The sequence below is a fragment of the Telmatherina bonti genome (assembly GCF_933228915.1).
Source record: "Telmatherina bonti genome assembly, chromosome: 20".
In the NCBI taxonomy this organism is placed as follows: domain Eukaryota; kingdom Metazoa; phylum Chordata; class Actinopteri; order Atheriniformes; family Telmatherinidae; genus Telmatherina; species Telmatherina bonti.
The window spans coordinates 20,408,166-20,417,798 of record NC_136618.1 but is presented as its reverse complement, the minus strand read 5'-3'; positions in this window follow the sequence as shown (position 1 = coordinate 20,417,798).

The following is a 9,633-nucleotide window of genomic DNA, read 5'->3' as shown; positions in this document are numbered from 1 at the left end:
TCCTTCATATCAACTCATGTCACATTTAAAGAGTGTAAGTATTCATTGAGTTGTTAAAGACTCAGTTTTTTTTCTTCCTCTGGAGCTTTTGGATACAAAAAGCAGAGCTAAAAGGATATAATCGATATTCAAAAAGTACTCAGAGTCCGAGAAATGAGGCCAATCAGAACGTACCTTAAACCAGCATCCTATCTGAAGACCTTATGTGGCAGGCAAAGGAAGAGTGTGTGTAAAGAGAAAGTGACAGCATGTCATGTTGCATAATGCAGCATTTCTCTGTCCTGGTCCTTGGGGACCTCTGCGCTGCATGTTTTAGTTCCTTCCCCCTTCAGCACACCAGATTCCAAATAATTAACATGCTCATAAAGTTTGTTGCAAACCTGCTAATTAGGTATTCACTGCAGGTGTGTTAAAGTATGGTTACCTTTAAAACGTGCAAGAGTGGTGTCCTTGAAAATCAGGACTGAGAAATGCTGGAATTGAGGGGGTGAGGACCACTTTTTCTCACCTTTTCCTGCTAAATTTGGTTCTTTTGGCTAAACAATTGGTCAAAATTGTCGTATGAACACAAAAACAAAGACAATCTTTGGGGAAAAAAAATTGAATAAGAAGACATTTTCATCACAGGGAGATCTTCAGTCACACTCACTGTGAATTCTGAACAAGATGGGTTGACAAGCTGGAATGGATTACTGACTCTGATGCTATATGACTGATCAAGGGCAGGGCCAAAGTGGGCCCTGATAGGTCACCAGCTGGCTCTTTAATCTGACTTGCCTTACCCCTACTCTCAGGTACCACACAATCTCACCCAATTGCATTCAAACACATATCTGGTGGAAACTGGCATATAAATGCACGTGCCAAAGTTCAGGTGAATGTAGCACATTAAGTACTGTGACACACCTTTCTCTTGTAATGTAGGCACGTTGGGTAGATACAATTGTTTCCTGGTGCATCAAGCATGGCAGATGACAAGAGACAGTTTTGCCACCTAAAAAGAATAGATTAGGATAAGTATCTGTGTTATTAGAAGAAGTATCCATAAAAAAGCCAATGGGTCTTACAAAACATTACATGGGTAACAGTGCAAAGTTATGGAAAGTTCATGGATATTGTAAGTCACAATTCAACTTAATCCAACTACGACTTTGCATTGTCTAGTGTAATCTAAGAGAAAGTTATCCTCCTTCAAATTTAATTCAAAGGTGGAGCAACAATCTGGACTGCCAGGAGTTTTTCCGTGGGCTATTAGGCCAAAAAACCAGACAGTGTTAAAGGACAAAATATACAGCTTGAAATATATCAAAATAAACTATATGATTAACTTCACAGACAAGCTGCCGTCAGTCATTCAGATGTTCCAGAACAGAGTATAAAGGGATGCCTAAATGGTCTTGTCTGCAATTCTGTAAAGTTCAACACCATCTTCACTCTTACGGCTGCTTCTTCCACCAATGGTGGTGAGGATGCTGAAGGCAGTACAACTGGTGACAAGAGTGAGATGGACAGCCCAGTCCCCAGAATTAGAACCATTAGAGCCCTGAAGACCAGGAAAAGAAGCGTTTCTTGCATTTTGTGAAGTAACTGAGTTATTAGTTTCTACAGTAATGAAAAAGGGCCCTGTGTTAAACCACTGCCAGGTTGTTTATTAGTTTGTGTTTGTCATTTTTCTTGTCTTTTAATAGCCTACTTTTTAAAATGAGTTTTTATTTTCTCTCTTTGTTGTAGTAAAGGCAAATTATTCTCACTCTAGAACGTGTAATAGTTCTGCTGGTCCACTGTGACAAATGTAGCAGTGTTACGATGACAACCCACATTAAATCATGACTATAATTACTTTTTATGGGTGACAAAATCATTAAATGCCTAAGTATTCTTTTTAATTTTACTCCTTTATTTTACAATCTGTGTGTGAAATCATCACACATGTATGGAGAATGGAGTATCTGTACATGTTACACAACAATTGCAACTGATTGTAACAAGAGGACCAAATTTTATCACCTAATAATTTCTCACTTTTTTTGTCAGGTTGAACCATTGATAACCATTGATGTGTTTTGATTAGCAAACATTTGTAGTACATATGCATGGTCTATGTCAGGGGCGGGTAACTCCATTCCTCAAGGGCCACAGTCCTGCAAGTGTTGGGAGTTTTCCTGCTGTAACAGACCTGAAACACATCAGACTTAATTAGCAGACTGAGACAGAGTGTGACATTGAACTCTGCACAACTCTGCTAATTGGCCATTGATTTGAGTCAGGTACGTTGCAGCAGGGAACCTCCCAACACTCGCAGGACTGTGGCCCTCGAGGATTGGAGTTGCCCACCCCTGATCTATGTCATCACTTGCATAAAGAGTCTCCAAACATGCTTTGTCCAAAAAGCAAACTGGTTTTCATCATAATGGCTACTTCTGCCCTTCATATACATGTATGGCTAAAAGACTTTTCAGGTGGATACAAGCACATTTCTGAATTAATTCCTGGGGATATCAAGAGACATCCTTTGGTCTGTCAGCATTTGGAAGATTTATGCACACAACAAGCTGAGAGTATTAAAACATGTTAAGTCCGATATTTTGTTTAAAAAGTTGTTACAAATGGACATGTTTATTCTATCCATGAAAATTAAAAAAAAACAACACTATGCTGGCAACAACGCTTTACATTACAGTTTTGTTCCCTCAGTGACAAATCAGAGTGGTGACCGCCTTTGACTCGGCTGCTCAGACTGATACAATTTGCAGACACAATTTATCCCTCTGACCTCAGAGATAGAGGATTACTATCGGACTCTCTTTTTTTTTGTCCTCTCAGCAGCACAAAGAAGCGTTGCAGTGTTGGGAGCAACTCTAATAACTCACAGCAACACAACATGCTCAGTTCCTCACACACTGTTTGAACCCAGCAGGGAAAACCTTCAGCCTGAAAAAGCTGGTCGCACATTTAAAACCTACACAGTTTCCATCTCACCCTCGTGTTACAAGGTGAAGCACTAACAGTTCATGCTTTTGGCACACATGCACTCACACCAAAGAATTCAGTCAGTCGCCACAGCAATGACCTCTATTACTGTTTGTTTCTGGAGAGATGGTTTTAAAAAAGATCGGAAAACAAGAACAAATCACTGTTGGGTGAAGAATGAGTACTGATGCCTGTGGAGTTTATAAATCAGAGAGGAGAAATGATTTATAGCCAAGCATCCTCCTCATTTCACGTAGATTATGTATGAAACCAAACCAGTATTGTGAGTTTTGATTAAATCTATGAGAAGTAATTGCTGGCTCTTGATGTAGAGGTGATGAGACAAAAATGTTTTTACAATAAACTTCATGGAGACTTAAACTGTTAGCTTTTTGTCTGTTTCAAGTCTCGACATTTGTCTTTTTTTTTTTTTTTGGTCTGGACCAGACTTAAATTAGATAAGATTCCCCTCTGACCTGCTCACATCTCAGCGCAGATGAAACATGTTGTGGCATCCATCTGTCCTTTCATGCCTGGGAGTTTGGATGAAGCTGTGAAAAATACTCCACCGGCTTCCCACGCAATTTCACAAACACTGAAATATACAAGCAAGCTGTTAATGTCATCAAAGTTGTGCATACGTTAATAGTACAATCAATCAAGTAAACATTTTCACAACACAGAAATTTGGTTCAAAATATAAGGTTAGCATCCATATTTTTCTGCATCAAAAGGTCATGTGGAGGGAAGACATTGGTATACACTCAAATGTATTGTTTTGCATAAGCCACTGAATTACTCTTTGTATACTTATGTATTCCTTCCTAAAATAACAAAGAGCCCAAGCAACATCTCATGCTGTTTATTGGTGAACACAGCAGAAGGTTTACAATGTAATCTTCTTTTAAATCTATTTAATCCCTCTCTGTGGATATACACTTTAAATTCTGTCAGTGAGGGCAAATGTGTGGACAAGTATTTTCTTTAAGCTCAGCATATTATGACTGTGTGGAGGAAGGATTGGATTGTTCAGAATATTAATGCAGCGTATTGATCACTCGAGGGAAATTCTCCTGATTTTGCTCTTTTTCTGTGAGGGGTCAGAGGTCATGTTTGGTTGGGATAAGAGTATATTCAGTGATTTGCTTGCAAATACTTCCTCTTATTTTTCTACTTTTAAAAAAAATGAAAAAGGTCCTTTTGCTAAACTCAAGCCTGGACAGATGTGTACAGATGATTACAGCTACAGCAGATTAAACAGAAGATCCAACGCTAACATTGTCTTAGATTTGAATATGACATTCACATGCTCGCTTGTTATGTAATTGTCACCAAGGAAGGATTAGTCATTCTAGATGCAGCGCTGTAAAAATGCAAACTTGGTCTGCGCTTAAATACCAGTCAGTAACAACTCGATATTTCTATAAAGATTTCTTTTTCCTTTCAACTCCAAAACATCAGACTGGCATTTTCACTCGTAATTGGGTTGTAAATTATTGATACGCACTAAAATTCCATTGCACTGCATTAATAAGAAATGCATTGACCTATATCTCTATGGATGGATGAGTAATTAAAATGTATTTGTTTAAGAAACTTGCCAGAGATTAAGTTTAATTTATTTTAAAACAGGCCTCTCAAACTCCAGTCTTTGGGAAGCAGCTGTCCTGCAGGTTTTAGATGTTTCCCTGCCTCAATACCCCTGATTCTAATAAATGGAATCAACATCTTGTTAAGTTTTACACAATGAGCCATTAATTGAACTCAGGTGTACTGAAGCTGTGTAAAAATCCGGATATGACCTTCCAAGATTGGAGTTTCAAATCCCTTTTTTTAATGTTCCCTCTGGCCTTGTCGTAGTGCTGCAAGTCTTTGGTAAATCATGGACTCACTTATGTTGTTTAGCTTGATTCTCTACACCTGCAAAAACACTCGTGAAAGGTGCTGCTGCAGCATTCTGTGTATGCATGTGTCTACAGCAGGGATCCTTTACCTATAGTGATCCCCACAAGCAAGGGTCACGTGGCTTTTAGAAGTTTCCCTGCTGCAACACACCTGAATCAAAGGAAGGGGTAACTACTGACTTGTGCACAGCTTGACATAAAGTTCTGCACAAGTCTGTATGAGTCAGTTATGTTGCAGCAGGGAAACTTCTACAAACAATTCATTTAATTTCCAGTCATTTTTTTTTTGTTTGTGCTGCCTGACCTCACAAAAACTAGAGGGGGTTGACTGAAAATACCAAAGGTTGAAGTCTTTTAGAAAATTGGTGGTCATTATCTCAGACACTCCTCATCAAGGTATGCTCAGGAAAAAGGGAGAGAAATTTGTTGCATGTGAGAAACTTTTCTAAGGTGAATTAATTTGTAAGTTGTTGTTAAGTTGGGTTAGTCCTCATTTCTTGCTTTGTGAATGTCATATTTGGATTTTATGTTGTCTCGTGTAGTTATGGGAGGTACTGTAAGTGGGGTTTTTTTTCATAAAGATGTTTTAACAGAATGATTTAAGATATTAAATATAACAGAAAACTAACAACAACAACAAAAAAAAAACAGAATAGAAGAACCAGCTGAGTCCCACATGAAGCGTAGATATGAAGTATGGACAGTTTGAAGTAATATAAAATAGCTTGCAGTTGACCAGTTCTGTTGTTTCTGTTTCTGTGTACAGTGACTTGTGTGATAATGAGCTGAACCATGTTAAATAATCTCTTATGGAGGATCTGTGGTTTGCACTGCAACCAGAAAGTTTTAAATGGGTGTAACTGGTTCTTTTATTTTAGCAGAAACTCTATTTTCTTACTGTATTCGCTGGATTTCTACTTCAGCTTATTTACATTTAGTGCTGCAGCCTGTCCCAGCATGCATTGCACATCTACCATATTCACACTGGAGATGTTGTAACCTCTATTGACCAGCACATGTCTACTTTTTTTTTTCTTTCCCTTTCAAACATTTGCCCATGTTCATCCAGAGCCCTGGGATGAGTTCAGCCAAGCATCTGTGAGCTTGTTCCAGCATTACCTGAGGCAAAAAAAAGGAAGGAGAGAGTCATGAATTTCATTTGTCGACAAGCAAAGCTATAAAATCATCTGCACTGTGGATGACAAACGAAGTAATGACTTTGTGGAAACTTTAGAGACCTATTTTGAGCTGACATGTTAAAATTAAGCATTCAAATCAACATTCGAAGAGAAAAACACCCCACAGTCAGATATTCAGAAGCTCAATAAAAAGACAAATACCTTCATAACATCTTTATTTTTCTGAAAATTAGCACTTTCAAAAACACAGAAATCAATTAGGCGCTGTAGATATTAAAACATAAATGGCAAATATTCTTGCTCTTTTTTTTTATAGTGAAAAGAAATGTAATGAAAGCAGATACCCGGGGCTGAGATTAGCTCATTTGTTACACTTTGTGTCAGCAGCAAGACAGATTCAATTGTTTCTTCTTCTATGCATGAATGGTTTTTGACGTTTCATGGGGGTTTCCTCTTAAATTAACACCTTAATTACTGACATGAGCTCACATATCCGCGGCTTCCAGACAGCCTCCAGGACTCAGCGTATGAGACCCTTTTGTGTCCGCAGACAATTAGCAGCAATCAGGCTGCTGCTTCACTGAGGACATACCAGGTATGACTCACATTATGACCAACTGTAAATCAATACATTATATCAGACAAAGAGCTACCCGAAGGCTTCTGATGTAAACATTTACATAATCTATTTTTAGTGTGATTGTTTGAACCACAGCAGCCTGAGGAGGTTTGTTCTGCTGAAAGCAAATGAAGAAAATAGGGTAATATTATTGAACTCGATGCATAATTATTAAATTAACTATATTACTTTGGATTACTGTAATTATTTTTATTGTGTGTGTTGTGTATGTAATACTCTTAATCAATGCAAAATGTTACGAAAACTTTAGCATTGTCTTCCCCATGGTGATGATATGAAGTTGGGCTCAAACTGATGTATTTATTGTCTCCGATTAATTTAATGTTTCAGAGGAGGACGAGCAGAAGGGGTGGGATTTTTATGTGACGGACTGCTTGCTTTGATCTGCACCTCCTGGTCATATTGGATGCTTCACTGGACTTCTTCACTGATTAATGAAAGCATTTTAAAGAAACTGATTTTTGGTTCGTCTTCAGCCTTAAATGATCCGACATGCTTTTATGAAATAATATGCTTTTTCTAACGCTTATCATCATTTAATGTCTTCCAGTCCTTTGTGCTGTCGTTTGGAATCTGAGGTCTGTTCTCTGATTCTGACTCTTCTACCTTATAAGTTGAGTCTGAATAGTGTTCCTACCAAACGTCAGGTGTCTGCAGTTCTGAGAAGTACAGAACACATTGTTCATTGCAAAACTAAAAATACGTTGGTATTTTTACAGTTCAAAATGTAAAATGACTCCATACTTTACAACAAAATGATTTGAGCCATTTCTAGATCTCTGTGTCTCTGATTGCAGCTGCTGCTTTCTCCTAATGACAACATTTTTCATAATTATCACCAGAACGTCACATCTTTCTGAACAAGAGTCTATTAAAATGCCTTTGACGTCACCAAGGACGTTTTATGTGCTTTGATGAACTGAAAAATGATGGGATGTCTCCTATTTCTGATCTCTTTATTGCTTAATTTTCTTATGTTGGACCACAAAAGAACATTTTTGTCATTTCTTGAAGTATCAAACTTAGAAAGTTGAAGCATGTTTTTTAGACAGTTGAGTTTCAGAAACACTATCTGGAGATTGACGCTTGTCCAATTCTGCTATTGAGCACTTTCATCGCCTATCATAACACTTAGCTCACCAACAGTCTGTACAGCCAGCATTGCAGGACAAAGAGGAGTAGATTATTCTTTCTTTTCTTTTCTTTTTTTTTTTTCCTTTTTTTCAGCAGTCACACTGCAGGAGATTCTACCAAAGATAGCCATGCTCAATACATCAGGGCTGCAGGAGCTTCAGAGTTTGCAATGCTGCAAAATCTGTAAAGAATATATATGATTTTACTGGAGAATCAATGAACACTTGTGGTTCCTCCTCGAAATCAAGATGCACACATTTGCCATTGAAAATGGCCATTTATTGGAGGCTCACAAGCATGAAAAAGACTAAATTGCACATATATCAAAAAGGCTTTCGTGAATACATTAGAGGAAGTGGAAACTGCATTGAAAAGAAGCAGATGTCTGTTTTGCTCTTTCAAACTATAAACCCATGTTTTTGCTTTAGGAATCTGTGCATTCTTGTTGAATACAGCTTTTAAGGCTGTTTTGTTGTTGTCTCATTTTTCTCTTCATGATGCTCCATACATTTTCAGTCACAGATGCATCAAGCAAGCCATGCACACACACTATGAACCCATGCTATTACAAGTCATACAGAATGAGGTATAGAATTGTGCTGCCTGGGAGTTACCTGGGAAAAATTGTCCCCTTGATGACAGTACTTGTCTCTGCAAAATCCAAATTTAAACCCCTTTTTCAGCTGTACCATCACAGGCATGCAAGTCATCCATACCATGGACGCTGGTGCACACCAGACACAGGATTTTGTAGCTTTTCCTAACAATGCTTGGATAGATTTTTCACCTTTGGCTTATGGAATCTGATTTTTTTCGTTTTTCAAAAAGCAGCATGAACTTATCTGACTGCAGAACATGCGCCCCCTCTCAGTCTGTGTGCCTGAGACGAGCTTGTGACCAGAAAACATGACAATGATTCTCTGCCAATTTGCTATATTGTTTTGTCCTTTTCTAACACTGGGTTAGATATCTGGATGCTGCAGTGAACAGTATTAACAGTAGTTTTCCAAAGTAGTGCTGAGTCAATGGCAATTTTGTTTGTGGTGGCATAATGGTTTTTCATGCAGGGCAGCCATGGGACGTCTGCCCTTGGCCTTTAAATCCCCCAGAATTCTTTCATCTTTTCATATTTCAAAACTTGAATAGCCAACATTTTTTACCTTTCTTCCATTTATTTATTTATATGTTTATGTATTTATTGGAACTGATGAGTGATTGAGTTTAGCACAGCTTTCTGAGCCGTGACCTATCCTCTCTTTTCCAACTATAATGAATGATGGTTCTTTGACGGATCTTCCTTTGACACCCAGTCCTGACACCTTAGCTGTGTCCATGTGTTGAAATAACAGAACGGTGTTACTTGAATAGTTTTATGACATTTTGTCTTTCATTGCATTACTGTCAGTTTTTTATTTTTCTAATGCATTTCTGACATTTCTTTTTTTTTTTTTTTTTTTTTTTTTAATTTACTCAGTGATGTTTTTCAGCACAGAAAAAATGGTTAAAATCAAGGTTGTGAAGTGTTTGCTCCACTAGAAAATACACCAGTCTTTATGAAAATCATGTTTTTGACTTAGAGATTTTGTTGTTGTTATTGTTGTTTTTACTCCATGACTCGAAAGGGGTTCAATTTGACTGGTTTTGTCACTTAGAAACTTTTCTATTTCTGTCTTGCTTTTCTGGTGAACATGAAGATTCTGACTATACACAAAGTTTCGTGTTCAGCAGGAACATTTTTGGACCTTTTTGCAGTCTTTGTGGACTCCAACTGTGTAATCTCGTTGCACTTTTCATCAAATTTGACCTTCTCTCTACCGGCCCCTCAAGCCTGAGAGGAAGATTCTTG